The sequence below is a fragment of the Lethenteron reissneri genome, chromosome 59, assembly GCF_015708825.2.
Source record: "Lethenteron reissneri isolate LAM-NWPU_2019-01 chromosome 59, ASM1570882v1, whole genome shotgun sequence".
Classification (NCBI taxonomy): Eukaryota; Metazoa; Chordata; class Hyperoartia; order Petromyzontiformes; family Petromyzontidae; genus Lethenteron; species Lethenteron reissneri.
The window spans coordinates 4,282,828-4,297,793 of record NC_083837.1 but is presented as its reverse complement, the minus strand read 5'-3'; the positions used below and the strand labels follow the sequence as shown (position 1 = coordinate 4,297,793).

Genomic DNA, 14,966 nt, shown 5'->3' with positions numbered 1-14,966 from the left:
CACCGCTTGGTGCGGAGCGAAATAAGTTTGACGTGCTCTCTGGTTCTAGATATGAAGCTTTCGTGACTGCATGGATTCGTACTCTCAGGTTTTTCGGTAAAGTCACGTAGGTAAAAAAATAAGTAATAAAAACGTAATTGAAATAATAATAGAAATTTCTACAAATATAATTGAAATAATAATTGAAATTTCTATTATTATTTCAATTCAAATTTTATTATTTCTTTTTTACCTACGTGACTTTACCGAAAAACCTAAGAGTATGTGCTCTCTGGTTCTTTCGGTAAAGTCACGGAGGTGGAACAAATAATGAAACAAACACGACATTTTGGTCGCAACACAAGCGTCCGTCATCACGATGAAGGACGCCAATGTTGCACACCGGTTGGCTAAAGTAGTGAACTATTTTTAAATCCTTTCTATTAAGTTCACTTGCTTGCTTGCGTGCACGCTTACGACCGTGCAAATCTTTCGGTCGTTTTTTAACCCACTTCCCGTGATCCAATCGAGCTGACATTTTAGCACACAGACTCGTTGTGCGTGACAATTTATTTTCGTAAAAAAATTTCCGTAACTTTACACTTTTTAAGAATTTTTTTTAATATTTAATTACCAATTGCTTAATGGTGGCAGGCAAACTTCTGACCCATAGGTGGCAGCCATCTCAAGCCAGAGGACGAGAGGACTCTAGCCGCCACCCATATAAAGGATTTATAGTGAAAAACTTTGCTTTTACGGGTTAATTTTTCTCTTTTGTCAACGTGACACTTTTTTGCTGATTGGCCGTGTCGGGTGGTGGAGGGTTATGACACATTTATAAATAACGCGATCTGACCCAAAAACCTTTATTATGAACTAATAATCTAAATAGCCTGAACGAATGCCGCACCGCGGAGAGGCCTACATGTCGCAGTGCATTGACAAGTGGGCCGTACGTGCAAGTACAACAATCAATTAAAAACATACATTAATATAATAGTCAAATGAGTGTAATGGTCTTCTTCCTACGGCTGACGTTGATGTACAACTTCGGTTCTTAACTTTGACTGCAACCTTGCACCCGTTTGGTTCATAGCCATTAAATGAAATGTATGATGTTAATCAATACATAGGCGGTTGATGAAACAAAGTAAGTAGTTGCACTCTCGTGGCCCGTGCTTAAATTGTGCTTCGATGATTTACCTTCTGAAAAAATCTGGGCAGAGAAGGCATCTCGCATCGCCAGGGCTGGCAGGCACCCAGGTTCAGAACCACTGCTCTATGGGCAGTGTTAGTCTATGGGTAGTGTTAGTCTATGGGCAGTGTTAGTCTATGAGCTATGTTAGTCTATGGGCTGTGTTAGTCTATGGGTAGTGTTAGTCTATGGGTAGTGTTAGTCTAGGGGCAGTGTTAGTCTATTGGCAGTGTTAGTCTATGGGCTGTGTTAGTCTATGGGCAGCGTTAGTCTAGGGGCAGTGTTAGTCTATTGGCAGTGTTAGTCTATGGGCTGTGTTAGTCTATGGGCAGTGTTAGTCTATGGGTAGTGTTAGTCTATGGGCAGTGTTAGTCTATGGGCAGTGTTAGTCTATGGGCTGTGTTAGTCTATGGGCAGCGTTAGTCTATGGGTAGTGTTAGTCTATGGGCAATGTTAGTCTATGGATAGTGTTAGTCTATGGGTAGTGTTAGTCTATGGGTAGTGTTAGTCTATGGTGCACTGTTAGTCTATGGGTAGTGTTAGTCTATGGGCAGAGTTAGTCTATTGGTAGTGTTAGTCTATGGGCAGTGTTAGTCTATGGGCAGTGTTAGTCTATGGGTAGTGTTAGTATATGGGCAGAGTTAGTCTATGGGCAGTGTTAGTCTATGGGCTGTGTTAGTCTATGCGCAGTGTTAGTCTATGGGCAGTGTTAGTCTATGGGTAGTGTTAGTCTATGGGTAGTGTTAGTCTATGGGCAGTATGTGTCTATGGGCAGTGTTAGTCTATGGGCAGTGTTAGTCTATGGGCAGTGTTAGTCTATGGGCAGTGTTAGTCTATGGGCATTGTTAGTCTATGGGTAGTGCTAGTCTATGGGTAGTGTTAGTCTATGGGTAGTGTTAGTATATGGGTAGTATTAGTCTATGGTGCAGTGTTGAGTCTATGGGGAGTGTTAGTCTATGGGCAGTGTTGAGTCTATGGGCAGTGTTAGTCTATGGGCAGTGTTAGTCTATGGGCAGTGTTAGTCTATGGGCTGTGTTAGTATATGGGCAGTGTTAGTCTATGGGCAGTGTTAGTCTATGGGCAGTGTTAGTCTATGGGTAGTGTTGAGTCTATGGGCAGTGTTAGTCTATGGGCTGTGTTAGTCTATGGGCTGTGTTAGTCTATGGGCTGTGTTAGTCTATGGGCAATGTTAATCTATGGACTGTGTTAGTATATGGGCAGTGTTAGTCTATGGGCAGTGTTGAGTCTATGGGCAGTGTTAGTCTCTGGGCTGTGTTAGTCTATGGGCAGTGTTAGTCTATGGGCAGTATTTGTCTATGGGCAATGTTAGTCTATGAGTAGTGTTAGTCTATGGGCAGTGTTAGTCTATGGGCAGTGTTAGTCTATGGGTAGTGTTAGTCTATGGGCAGTGTTAGTCTATGGGCAGTGTTGAGTCTATGGGTAGTGCTGAGTCTATGGGCAGTGTTAGTCTATGGGCAGTGTTGAGTCTATGGCAGTGGTTCTTAATCTTTACTGGAGCCTGCACCCATTTGGTTCTCAGAAAGGGCATCTCGCACCCCAAGGTTAAGAAGCACCACTGGTGTAGGGCAACAGCTGTGATTTGACATCGAAGTGGTTGATGATCCTCTTGATTGCAAACTCAGGGGGAGCGGAGTGGTGAATCATCGCTGCTGTGATGATGCCTCCTCATCCTCCTCCCTCCTCCCTCCTCCTCCCTCCTGTTCCCTCATCTTCCTGCGTGTTTGTGAGTCTGGCTTTGAGTCCACATTTCCACGCTCCCACGTGTCTCTTTTGGGTCGCGATCACAGTCGCCGCGCACTGCCAGAGAGTTTTTAATTTTCCATTTGTAACAACAACATCATCATCATCAGATTAACACGTAGGCTTTCGCGGCCAATATTGTTCATAGTGAAAGTTTTTGAGTTAGATCGCGTTATTTATAAATGTGTCGTAACCCTCCACCGCCCGACACGGCCAATCAGTAAAAAAATGTGTCACGTTGACAAGAAACAAATAGTTCACTACTTTAGCCCACCGGTGTGTTGAAGAGTGAATCCACAACATTTACAATTTTTGAGTTGTACGACGATTCCCTGGTATTTACATCCAGCATAATCGGGCAATTTGCCAGAATGTTTCATTAACGTGACAAATCCCGGGCTAATCGTAGGTGCAGGGGAAGGACAACAAACTATGGGTCTCTGTGTGAATCTATGGGTCTCTCTGTGAGTCTGTGGGTCTCTGTGTGAGTCTATGGGTCTCTGTGTGAGTCTATGGGTCTCTGTGTGAGTCTATGGGTCTCTGCGTGAGTCTTTGGGTCTCTGTGTGAGTCTTTGGGTCTTTGCGTAAGTCTATGGATCTCTGTGTTAGTCTATGGGTCTCTGCGTGAGTCTTTGGGTCTCTGTGTGAGTCTATTCGTCTCTGCGTGAGTCTATGGGTCTTTGCGTGAGTCTACGTATGTACGTAAGTTGAACTTCTTTCGCGCCGTACGTTGCCAACCGCGATGACAGCCCAGCAGCCACGGCTCTGTGGACCGCCAATTTTTTCCAATTTTCATCTCGTCGAATCAAGAGTAAAATAACAATGAAAACAACGCCTCTCCGTGACGCATCGCTTTAGTTAATTGCAAATGCAGCGCAGGCACGCGGGTTACGCGCAACCAGCACGCTGAAATAAGTGCCCACTGACTGTAGCCGTGACGCTTATTTACTTAGTTTACACTTCGTTTTAGTTTTCACTTCGGTAAAGTTCGGAGGCGACAAGAAGGGCGACGAACGGGGAAGCGAGCAACAAGGTGCGGGTTGGGGGGGTTGCCGGTTGAAGAATAAAAAGAAGGGTGTGGAGCTAATTATGGCAAATTTCTCGGCATTTTACGGTGAACGGGGCAGCAGGGCGAGGTCGTCACGAGATGGTCATTGCGGCAGGTTGTGGAGCACGTGGTGGTGGTGGGTGGTGGTGATGGTGGTGATGGTGGTGGGTGGGTGGGTGAGTGGCTGAGTGAGTGAATTAGTGGGTGGGTGGATGATTGGGTGGGTGAGTGAATGAGAGGGTGGGTGAGTGTGTGGGTGAGTCAGTGAGTGAATTTGTGGGTGGGTGAGTGGGTGAGTGGAGGAGGGAGATTGGGGGGCTAGGGAAGGGGTCGCAGTGTTTGCGCACAGACGGCCAGATTTGATTCATGTTTTTTGTTATGGTTGTCCGGCCAGCTTTCCGATGAATTCCCCCACGTCAAGTGGGTGGCAAAGGCACAAGCGGTCGAATTCCGCTTGGAGTCGGCACGTTTTTAGAGCGTGAATAGTGACCGCCCCCCCCCCCTTCCTCCTCCTCCCCATCCTTCCACCGAGAGCCTCGCTTGTTCGTTGTTTTATTCTCACATCAATCAAGCGCTCGCTCCTCGGCCGTCTGCGTCCCAGGCGTCTCGGACGTGGCCCAGTTGCGGAAAAGTTTTGGCCCACGTAGAGTCCGTTATTGGCTAGGAGTTGTCGACTACCTCGCCTGGTGTGCAGGAAGTCGTGGGTTAGATCCCGAGCCTGACGCCTGTTGTATATTTGCACGTTCTCCCCGTGGTCACGTGGATTTTTCTCCGGGTTCTCCGGTTTTGCCTTCCACATTCAGAATCAACAAAATGCGTTTAGAGGTTTAGAATGATGTAGATGCTTACCCCGAGCCCTCATTACTTTGATAGTGCATTGTCTTTGAGCTGTGCGCCTTTTGGCGTCCTCTGGTCGAGCACCAATTGAGACGAGGCTCAAAAGAAAGCCGTCTCTGGTGTGGACTAATCCGTTTCAAGGACAATGCATATTTTATCAGAGTGTGTTTTTTGTTTGCATTTTGACCACAAGTATTGTGGTTAATGCAGACATGATTCCTTATAAAAAGATTTCAGTTTTGTTGCCAGTACAAAGGGGAGAAACCCTATTATTATTATCATCAGATTTTGTCTCGCCACCACTACCAGTTATTGAGATGTGACCACGTTTTTCTCAACACTTCAAGTCGGCGGCTCTAAACCACAGAACGGCCACACGTTCAGTTCCTTTGAGCTGGTGGTCTGGAGGCGAGGCTGTGTAGTGATAATAATGAAATGGAGAGAGAGTTTCAGACCCCGGTCAGGGGTTGACTCAATCTCTCATCCGTGTCTGGTTGATAACAAAAAAATAAGCGCCGCTAACGTATTCGGAATTCGTTTATTTCACACGAGATGGTGTCGGGACTATGTCAATCGGAGCTATGCACCCTCTACCGCGTGCCCATTTAGATTTTGGGGTTTTTTTCCCCATCAAATTCCGAATGTTCAAAAGCAAAGCACAATTTTTGACATTTGTTTGATTTATACATCTATTTGCTCACATAGCTAAACGCCCTAAGCAAAAAGACACCAATTAAAATCATGATATTTAAATTTTAATGTTTCCACCCATGATTGTTTTCATGTTTATACCACCGATTAGCAACGGTTGGTTACGAACAAAAGAAGTTCAATATACATACATACATACTGTATGTACGTGAAAATATCATCGCTCAAGATATTATCACATGACATCTATTGCACTTCGATAGCACTTTACCAGATGCAACAATATTACATGTAGATTTCAGGTTTTCGTGACTGCAGGGATCCAAACCCTTTGGTTCTTTCGGTAAAGTCACGTAGGTATAAAATAAATTAAATCACGACGTTTTGGGCGCAACACAAGCGTCCGTCATCAGGTGGGACATCCACAGCAAGAAACAAATGCTGAAGTGGCAACAATATTCGTTTTCCTTTTTTATGAGTTGAGAAGTGGCCCAATGGAAAGTTGTGAGAAGGGGCCCTGTCGATAGATTGAGAAGTGGCCCAGTGGGTAGTTTGAGAAGTGGTTTAGTGGGTAGTTTGAGAAGTGGCCCAGTGGGTAGTTTGAGAAGTGGCCCAGTGGGTAGTTTGAGAAGTGGCCCAGTGGGTAGTTTGAGAAGTGGCCCAGTGGATAGTTTGAGAAGTGGCCCAGTGGGTAGTTTTGACAAGTGGCCCAGGGGATAGTTTGAGAAGTGGCCCAGTGGGTAGTTTGAGAAGTGGCCCAGTGGATAGTTTGAGAAGTGGCCCAGTGGGTAGTTTGAGAAGTGGCCCAGTGGGTAGTTTGAGAAGTGGCCCAGTGGGTAGTTTGAGAAGTGGCCCAGTGGATAGTTTGAGAAGTGGCCCAGTGGGTAGTTTTAGAAGTGGCTCAGTGGGTAGTTTGAGAAGTGGCCCAGTGGATAGTTTGAGAAGTGGCCCAGTGGATAGTTTGAGAAGTGGCCCAGTGGGTAGTTGTGACAAGTGGCCCAGTGGGTAGTTTTAGAAGTGGCTCAGTGGGTAGTTTGAGAAGTGGCCCAGTGGGTAGTTTGAGAAGTGGCCCAGTGGATAGTTTGAGAAGTGGCCCAGTGGGTAGTTGTGACAAGTGGCCCAGTGGGTAGTTTGATAAGTGGCTCAGTGGGTAGTTTAAGAAGTGGCCCAGTGGGTAGTTTGAGAAGTGGCCTAGTGAATAGTTTGAGAAGTGGCCCAGTGGATAGTTTGAGAAGTGGCCCAGTGGGTAGTTGTGACAAGTGGCCCAGTGGGTAGTTTTAGAAGTGGCTCAGTGGGTAGTTTGAGAAGTGGCCCAGTGGGTAGTTTGAGAAGTGGCCCAGTGGGTAGATTGAGAAGTGGTCCAGGAGATAGTTTGAGAAGTGGTCCAGGGGATAGTTTGAGAAGTGGCTCAGTGGATAGTTTGAGAAGTGGCTCAGTGGATAGTTTGAGAAGTGGCACAGTGGATAGTTTGAGAAGTGGCTCAGTGTATAGTTGTGAGAAGTGGCGCAGGGGATAGTGGTCTGTACTGCGGTCCCCCAGTCCGAATTTGGATTCCCAACTCAGACCCAACATCATTGGCGAGTAACATCGGAAGCATCCATAGGCAACCCCCCTTCACCAACCTGAATTGGCCAGGTATAGGGGAGATCTACGTCCAGCAGTGAAATGACCAAGGGGCAGAACATCATCATTATTATTATTTAAATACAACAACCATAAATGAATATAGATCTTAGCAAAAAGGGTGAGCAGTGTTCACAATCGCGATTGAACTTTTCCCTTGGCGCTCCAGTAACAGTTTCAAAATCCAGCGGCCCGGAGTTTGCCGCTGGGAGTGTTTTTTTCCGCGCAAATTGCCTCTGTGAGAAAGAAGCGAGCACATTTCGTAACGCCGGCGTATCGAGTTTTCGGCCCATTTTCCGAGTTGAAAGATGTTTGTTTAGAAGCGGGAACTGTATATAATCGCGGCAGCAGCGTACGATTACGTTAAATGTACCATGCAAAGTATCTTTTTTCATCCACGCGCAATTGAAGCTACAATATTTTTTGTTTTATCCACTTCACCCCACACCCACCAACACTGCCCCCCACCACCAGTTTTATAATCTAAAGTCTTCCCGCGACGCTAGAAGCGCGAGAGATGATTTTCCCCACGTGCTAACCATTGAGGAGTTCCGCCTCCTTGAGCGAGAGTTTTTTTTCCTTCCAAATTGAAGGCCAAAAACACGGGAGGGCATGACACGGGTGGAAATAATTGCGAACATCCATTATTTTTCTTTGGCCCCGGTTGGGATATTTAGACCCGCGGCTTCGGCTAAACAAGCGGAGACGTCGCCACACAATCACTGCCGTGCGCGCGTGTAATAAAAAAGAACCACATTTTTCAAAAACATTTTTTAATATATTACATTCTGAATGAACACATTTCCTGTCGAGTCACATTTGTTAAATCTCTGCACGGCAACTGCCTCCAAGTTTATTATTATTATTTTCATGTTTTTTTCTCCTTTGTATTCTTTGGGTCTTTCGGTAGAGTCACGTAAATAGGTTATGAATTCCTGCAGTCACGAAAGCTTTCAGTCAAGATTTTCTCCTTTGGTCAAACACGAAGGCAGCTGGCGAGTTATCAAGACGCCCTGCCACCACGACCACCACCACCACCAAGCATCATCTCCTGTTGCACCCTCAACAAAAAAAAAACAAAGCCCGTTTGTTGTTGTTTCTCTTAGCCCTTTTCTCGAGCCACTCGGGAGGCCAAAAGTGGTCTCTTCTACTAATCCGTCCAGGCCTCCCTGCGCCGCCCACCTCCCTCCCCAGCCTACAGAGGCACCACGAACCCTGCACGGATGCTCGGCTCGTGAAGACGACTCACGCAAACTGTGCGAGCGAAGGTTTGAAAAAAAAACAAGAAAATCCACCGGCGCTGGCTTTTTTTCTGAAAAAACGGGGCTCTTTTCGCAGTTAATTTGTCGCTTCAATGGGTGGCTTTCGCCAAGGTATAAAGAAAAAGATGAAAATCCCCCCCCACCATATAGCCTTAACAGACTGTAGGGGCAAGTGCTGTTAGCGAGTTGCACCTATGAAGGCCGGCACGGCACAAGAGGGGGTGGGTGGCCAGAACCACGCCCGACCGCCTTTGTCTTCTCAGTGATGATGTTTACACACCGCACCTAGGTACTCATTTGATGCTGAGTCGACCTAGGGGAGGCCCAGGACCAGTTAGGATAATCGTCACCGGGGTTGACAATGAGCGGGATTCGAACTCGGGGCGGCAGGTTCGTAGTGCAGCGCTATAACTTCTACACTACCGCTCCCCACACACACCACATATACACCACACATACACCACACATACACCACACACACACCACACACACACCACACACATACACCACACATACACCACACATACACCACACACCACACACACACCACACACACACACCACACATACACCACACATACACCACACATACACCACACATACACCACACACCACACACACACCACACACATACCACACACACACCACACACACACCACACACACACACCACACACACACAACACATACACCACACACACACACCACACACGCACACCACACACACACCACACACACCACACAGGCACACCACACATACACCACACACACCACACACACACACCACACACACACACCACACATACACACCACACATACACCACACATACACACCACACGTACACCACACACACACACCACACATACACCACACACACACACCACACATACCCCACACATACACCACACACACACCACACGTACACCACACGTACACCACACATACACCACACACACACCACACATACACACCACACGTACACCACACACACACCACACGTACACCACACGTACACCACACAGACACCACACACACACACCACACATACCCCACACATACACCACACACACACCACACATACACCACACATACACCACACATACACCACACACACACCACACACCACACACACACACCACACATAGACCACACATACACCACACATACACACCACACATACACCACATATACACCACACATACACCACACATACATCACACATACACCACACATACACCACACACACACACCACACACACACCACACACACCACACACCACACACACCACACACACACCACACACACCACACACACACCACACACACACACACACACCACACACACCACACACACACCACACACACCACACACACACAACACATACACCACACACACACCACACACACTCCACACACACCACACACCACACACACACACCACACACACCACACACACACCACACACACACACACCACACACATACTACACACCACACACACCACACACACACCACACACACCACACACACCACACACACACCACACACACCACATATACACCACACATACACCACATATACACCACACATACACCACATATACACCACACATACACCACACACACACCCCACACATACACCACACATACACCACACATACACCACACCACACACACCACACACACACCACACACATACTCCACCCCACGCACCACACACACACTCCACATGCACCACAGACGCACCACACACCACACACATACTCCACACACACACCACATACACCACACACACACACACCACACACACACACCACACACATACTCCACACCACGCACCACACACACACTCCACACCACACACACACCACACACACCACACACACCACACACACACCACACACACCACACACACACACCACAAACACACTCCACACACACACTCCACACACCACACACATACCACACACACACACCACACACCACACACACCACACACACACCACACACCACACACACCACACACACCACACACACACCACACACACACCACACACACGCCACACACACCACACATACACCACACATACACCACACACATACCACACACCACACACACACTCCACACCACACACACCACACACGCACCACACACCACACACACACCACACACAGCACACACCACACACACACTCCACACCACACGCACCACACACCACACACACACTCCACACCACACGCACCACACACCACACACACACTCCACACATACACCACACACACACCACACACACCACACATACACCACACACACACCACACCACACACACACCACACACAGCACACACCACACACACACTCCACACCACACGCATCACACACCACACACACACTCCACACCACACGCACCACACACCACACACACACTCCACACATACACCACACACACACCACACACACCACACATACACCACACACACACCACACCACACACACGCCACACATACACTACACACACACACCACACACATACTCCACACCACACACACCACACACACACCACACATACACCACACACACACCACATTTACACACACCACACACACCACACACACACTCCACACCACACACACCACACACACACCACACACAACACACACCACACACACCACACACACACACATACCACACACACACTCCACACACACCACACACACACCACACACATACCACACACACACTCCACACACACCACACACACCACACACATACTACACACACACCACACACACACCACACACACCACACACACCACACACACACACCACACACACCACACACACACACCACACACACCACACACACACCACACACACACCCCACACACACACACCACACACACCACACACACACACCACACACACACACCACACACACCACAAACACACACCACACACACACACCACACACACCACACACACACACCACACACACACACCACACACACACACCACACACACCACACACACACACCACACACACACACCACACACACACCACACACACCACACACACACACCACACACACCACACACACCACACACACTCCACACACACCACACACTCCACACCACACACCACACACACCACACACACACCACACACACCACACACCAGAGGTGGGACAAAGTCATTGTTATGCAAGTCCAAGTCGAGTCTGAAGTCATCAAATTCATGACTCGAGTCTGACTCGAGTCCAAGTCACATGACTCGAGTCCACACCTCAGAGGTGGGACAAAGTCATTGTTATGCAAGTCCAAGTCGAGTTTGAAGTCATCAAATTCATGACTCGAGTCTGACTCGAGTCCAAGTCACATGACTCGAGTCCACACCTCTGCCACACACACATGCGAAATTCCACAGAGGGAGCGGAGCATCTGTGTGGTAATTGTTGAAGATTTTTTTTTACGTACATAACCATTATTTTATCGTCATTAAAGAACCCAGAATAAACAGTGTGAATTTCAAAGGAAGGCGAACACAATGGATAACGCGTAGCAAGCGTGGTGTAATACACCCTCGGAATTAGGGAACGGGATCTTTCTGCCCTCCCGTGGTAGGGCTAACGATCAGGAGCCTTGTGTGTTTAAGGGGGGAAGTAATTGTGGCATTCTTACTTTTCTGTAAAGCCTCCAAATAGAAACATTTAATCCATGACAATGGTTGTTTTTAAATTCTTTATATTAAGTTCACTTGCTTGCTTGCTTAGGACCGTGCAAATCTTTCGGTCGTTTTTTAACCCACTTCCCGTGATCGAGCTGACATTTTGCACACAGACTCGTTGTGCGTGACAATTAATGTTCGTGAAAAAATTGTTTCCAAAATTTTACACTTTTTAGGACGAAAATATTATATTTAATTACCAATTGCTTAATGGTGCAATGCAATCATCTGACCCATAGGTGGCAGCCATCTCAAGCCAGAGGACGAGAGGACTCTAGCCGCCACGCATATAAAGGATTTATAGTGAAAACTTTGTTTTTACGAGTTATACTTATTTGTTGTTGTTGTTGGGTTCGATCGCGTAAATATAAATCTGCCTTCGAACCCCGTCACCACTCGACACAGCCAAACTGGAAGGTTTGTCGCTTGAATAAAACGTGCTCAATTCGTTTCTACTTCATCGCCTGATGAATCTGGTTGTAAACACCGGTGAAACGTCCCAGACACTCAAATGGTAAATTACGTGGGTTTATTCTCCAACACGCCGACGTGCTAAAGTAGCAACTAATTACTACTCTTTGGGTCTTTCGCAAAAGTCACGTAGATAGAAAAAGAATTATTATAAAATAATAATAATAACAAATCACGACGTTTCGATCGCAACACAAGCAATCGTCTTCAGGTGAAAAAAAATACTGCAGGCGGACTGCTAGGGCACGAAGAAATATAGCGAGAGAGTTACTGCTTTTAAATTCTATTATTAAATCCTTTATATTAAGTTCGCTTGCTTGCTTACGACCGTGCAAATCTTTCGGTCGTTTTTTAACCCACTTCCCGTGATCCAATCGAGCTGACATTTTCCACACAGACTCGTTGTGCGAGACAATTAATGTTCGTGACATTTTTTTCCAAAATGTTACACAGTTTAGGGAAAACAAATTAAATATTTAATTACCAATTGCTTAATACTGGCAGACAATCATTTGACCCATAGGTGGCAGCCATCTCAAGCCAGAGGACGAGAGGACTCTAGCCGCCACGCATAAAAATGATTTAGAGTGAAAAACTTTGTTTTTACGGGTTATACTTTTTAGTAATTAATTGACACGTTTTCTTTTACGTGACAAACCTTACTGATACGGCTGTGCCGGGTTGTGGCACGTTTACGACACGTTTATATTTACGAGATCTAACCGCTCAAAAATGTATAATAATATTGGTCGTGAAAGCCCACTGCTACTAATACTACGTATTTAAAATAAATGTTGTTCAAAGTTCAACGTTCAACCGCAACAAACAAAAAAACATGAACAAGAAAACATCTTAAAGTGACTAAGTGCAAACAGAAAATCCAAGAAAAGACAGCAAAATATTGCAGAAAAATCACCGTACACCAACCCTGTGCAAATATCTCAGTGAGATTGCAAGTCAAACAACAACCACAAGACAACTTAGATTAAGGCCATCAGTCTAACTCTGTACTACAACAAACAAACATGGCCAAACCAAAAAACTTTTCGAAAATCACCAAAATAAAGCCATAAAAGCAATGAAAGTCAGGAACTGTGACCGAATTTTCACAATAAACGACGTAAACAACATGTACTACCAAACTCTGCAGCCATAGCTGGCTATGGCTGTTAATGATACATCTCCCAGCACACGCGAATGGGCATGTGCTTGTCCATGGGCTGGTAACCTGCAGCTCCAAAGTGACCCGCGGCTCTTGTAGGGCTGCTTTCTAACGATGTTTATCCCTTTGCATGTTGTGATTAATTTTTTTACTTATAAATGTCATTATAAATAATAAACGATGGGGATGCGAGCAATGCGGGAAGTAAAGCGACACGGCCAGCAATGTTATTAAGCTAGTTGGTGAATTGTTAAATGTGTTTAAATGATTAAATACGTGAGTCAAACATTTTCCACAAACAGCAAGCGAAACGAACTTATCTCAGGGTCGTTACTCCATCAGAGTTGGATGAAAAAAAGGTTATTTTATTTTTGAAATGATTAACCCTTACGTTACGTGAATAAATTAAATATTAGCTGAGGTGCATGTGCGTATGTTGAACTTAATTTCTCACCGTACGTAGACAACCTCGATGCTCGGAGGGTCCGGATGAAGGACAACAAATAAAACACAAAAAGCACTCAGTTTAGATCTTAAGTTTTCATGACTGCAATGTTCCATACTCGTTGGTTCTTTTGGTAAAGTCACGTAGGCATAAAATAAAATAAAAAAAATTTTTATAAAAAAAAATGTATTATTAAAAATAAACAAAAATTAATTATTTTTAATAAAAAAAAATTATCAAAAAGTTTTTTTCATTTCGCACTCAAAAAATAAATTAAATGATTTAATTTATTTTTTGATTATTTTAAATGTAAAAATTTCTTTATAAAAAGTTTTTTATTTTCTTTTATTTTATACCTATGTGACTTTACCGAAAGAACCAAAGAGTACAACAATCACTCATTTAGAACTGAGTCTGTCAATCTAGATGATGACAAATTTTAAAATTGCATAGCTCCAGTGGCTTCCCAATATCGGGAAGGAAGAGCGTTCCAGACGGCCGCAAAAGCAGCACATCTGGACGACGCGGTGACCGCCGTCTTTGTTGTCCACCGCTGATGCGAGGGTGACGACCAGAGTCCACGTGACCATGGTGTATGCTCCTTGGCGAGATCAGCCGAGGTATTGCGGTGGTTCACTTGTAGTGGGCACTTTGTGTGTAATGAGTTGCGACCTCATCACGTATTCGTGGTGGCGAGGCGGGCGGGGGGGTGATGGATTTGAGAAACGTGCACCCTTGTTTCGCCTACTGCGCTGGGAGGCAAAATCAATTGTAACTATTTTTTATATTTTATTTTACCAGGTAAAAGGCCC

General features: G+C 45.8%; 1 protein-coding gene across 1 annotated transcript in view; it reads left to right on the top strand.

Moving 5' to 3' along the window:
• Positions 1-14,966, top strand: part of LOC133357747 (transforming growth factor-beta-induced protein ig-h3-like) — a 289,818-nt gene that overhangs the window by 75,357 nt on the left and 199,495 nt on the right. The gene's annotated exons all lie outside the window — the stretch shown is intronic.